The 2,771-nt window shown below is 62.3% G+C and overlaps 1 protein-coding gene across 1 annotated transcript in view; it reads right to left on the reverse strand.

Annotated features, from left to right (window-relative positions):
• Positions 1–2,771, reverse strand: part of EFNA2 (ephrin A2) — an 18,468-nt gene that overhangs the window by 14,527 nt on the left and 1,170 nt on the right. The window lies entirely within an intron of this gene.

A 2,771-nucleotide genomic window follows, 5' to 3' on the forward strand; every position in this document is an offset into this window, starting at 1 on the left:
ACTCCCGTGGTCCTGCCCCCCCAAGCCTCCCGGCCACCCCAACTCTGCGGGGCCCTGCATCTGCCCCTGTCATCACGAGACCGGGCCGGGGTCGCTGAGTTGCTCTCAACCACTTCCATTCAAGCCACCAAGCGGGTCTCCAGAGCCTGGCCTGGCGCCAGAAGCAGAAGACACACAGATTGCTCACCCCCATCTCCCCTCCCTCATTCAAACCCAGACCCCAAAATCCTAAACCAGGCCCAGCCAATGCCGTACCACCCCGCCCAGCCTGGTGAAGAGTTTTACCGTCAGGCTGACCAAAGTCCAAAGCCAGTGTCCACTGCTGCCACCCAGGGGGACCGCAGGGCAGTCACTTCTCCTCTCTGAGTCTCTGTTTGTTCATCTAGGAAACAAAATAGGAATCCTGACCTCAGCCCCTAAGGGTGCCAGGCATAGTAGGTGCCCAATACTCCCAGCAGCCCAGAGTTGGGTCCAGGCCAACAGCAAGTGGGAGCACGGGTGTCTGACTGGGGTGGAAGATAGGAGAGGCGTCAGGCGGAGGGTGCAGCTTCAGCAAAGGGCTAGAGTGCCTGATGGGTTCGGGGCACTCAGTGACCACTCCCGGAGGAAGGGGGCAAATTGCTGACTGTGGAACTGGGAGACTGTCCTTCAATTCTGTCCTCATTCATGCCATAGGCTCCTTCACCAGACTCTGAGTCTGTGGAGGTACGCTGTCACCAAGTGCTGGCAGGAAAGTGCCAGAGGTGCCCAGCCAGATTCCACTTCTCTGGCTTTGTTTCACTCTCCCAGGCCTGGCGCAGGGTCTGGGAGCCAAGAGCTGGAAGGTCCCCATGTGAGGGATTATCCAAACTCCTCGCAAGAACCTTGAGAGGCCAGAGACCGGCAAACTAAGTTTTGTCCCAGCCAGGCGGGGTGGTAAATGCACCCGCCCCAGCTACACATTTCCGATATGCTGTGGCCATGTTCCACACGTGCCCTGAGCTTCCTGCTCTCCTACCGGCACTCACCCCTCTTTGCTTGGGCTGCACCGTGCCTGGGAGGCCTTCCCCGCTCTTCCTGTAAAATTCTGGTTCCTCCTTCAAGGCCCGTCGTCCTCCCTGTACTTCAGTCACCCCCCAATCCCCGCCCACAAGGTTCTCTGTTCTCTGCCCTCCAGGGAGCTCTGCCCATCTGTTTGGGGTGTTCTGGCTTCTGGGTCTTGTCCATTGACTGCAGGTGCCCAAGTTTGAAGTCCCAGGGCTGGCTGAGGTGGCTCCACAGAGGAGGGTGGGAACCTGCCCCCAGGTGGTGGGTGGGGCAGGCCCGGGAGGCTGAGGGAGGACCAGAACTGGCCCAGGGTCACGTGGCAAGGCCCCAAACAGACCATCTGGACACCGCTGGAGTGAGGGCCTGGGGCTCCAGCCACACAGGCCAGGCTCGGCCCGGGATGGCTGGTCTGGCTCTTTGGGAAGTGATGGGGCCACCACTCTGGAAGGCATGGGGCCTGAGCCCAGGAAGAGGGGCTGCGAGCCCAGGGGTGCCAGGCCTGGCCGGCAAAGGGGTCCACCCAGAAGCTCTCTCTGCCCTGGGACGAGAGCACCCCCCATGGCATGGGACCTCATGGATGGGTGAGGGTCTCTTCTGTCACACCCAGCAGGACTTGGACCCGCAGGGTTGCAGGGGTGTGGGAGACAGAAGGGCACAGCAGGTGAGGGGACATCCGGCAAAGGCCCGGATGGGTCGGCTCATTTGCATGCAGGGGCCACCGAGGCGAGAGCCGCCGCCGCCGCCGCCGAGCGGATTTGAGCAGAAGCTCCGTTTTCCTTCTGTTCTTGTCTCTCTCTCAAGGTCAGAGCCCGAGCAGGGACAGGAACAAAGGCGCACGTCCCCCATTCAACCTCCCTGCGCCCGCTGTGCTCCCGGAGGAGGGGCCCCCGGGGAGGGGAGGGGAGGGCAGAGCTGCTCCACGGTCCGGCCCCGGGCAAGGCGGGGACGGGGGCGCGGGAACAGCTGCCCAGCTGCCCTCGCGGACCCCTGCCCGATGGGTCCCGCTGTGGGCCCCCAAGAGGCTCTGTCGCCTCCCAGAGTGGGTGGCCATCCCAGCCTCCAGGCTCTGCTAGCAGGGGGGGTCAGCTAAGGTCAGGGGTCGTTCTGGAGTAAGCTTCTGCTGGAATCAAGGGTCAGTGGTCAGGCTCACTTTGGGGACCGGGGTCAGTCTTAGGTTCAAGGCTCAGTCAGGGTCAGGGGTCACTCAGAGTCGACTGTCAGCCCCAGGCCCAGACCCAGGGCAGGCTTTTTGATGGGGTCTGTCCCCGTCCACTGCAGTCTGCACTCCTGGGCTCAAAGGTCCACCTTAGACTCAGGGAGGGTTTTGTCCGAACCAGGCTCAGACCTGCCCCTAGTCTGTGCCCAGCACCCCTGCTCCAGCACCCACTGCCCACCGCCCACCAACCCTGACCGATCACCCCTACCCACTGTCCCCTGCCCAACCCCACTGGCTCCTGACCCACCACTGGTCACCCACCGCCCACGAGCTCCAACACATCACACAATACCCATCACCCTCTGCCCACTGACCCCCGGCCCAGTGCCCACCACCCATTACCTGTCGTCCCAGCCCACAGGGTGAATTCCCAGGGCTTGGCATCAGCGACCAGTGCCCCCTCAACCTTCAAAGGCCACAGCGCTTTGGAGAAAGCTAAAAATATGCAGGCAAAAATTTCTCATTACAGAAAATATTGGACCCAGTCCACCGCCCACTCCGGCTCGAGTGCTTTTCAAGAGGCGGGATG

This window comes from Neophocaena asiaeorientalis, unplaced genomic scaffold (genome assembly GCF_003031525.2).
Source record: "Neophocaena asiaeorientalis asiaeorientalis breed wild unplaced genomic scaffold, Neophocaena_asiaeorientalis_V1.1 scaffold469, whole genome shotgun sequence".
NCBI classification, from domain to species: domain Eukaryota; kingdom Metazoa; phylum Chordata; class Mammalia; order Artiodactyla; family Phocoenidae; genus Neophocaena; species Neophocaena asiaeorientalis.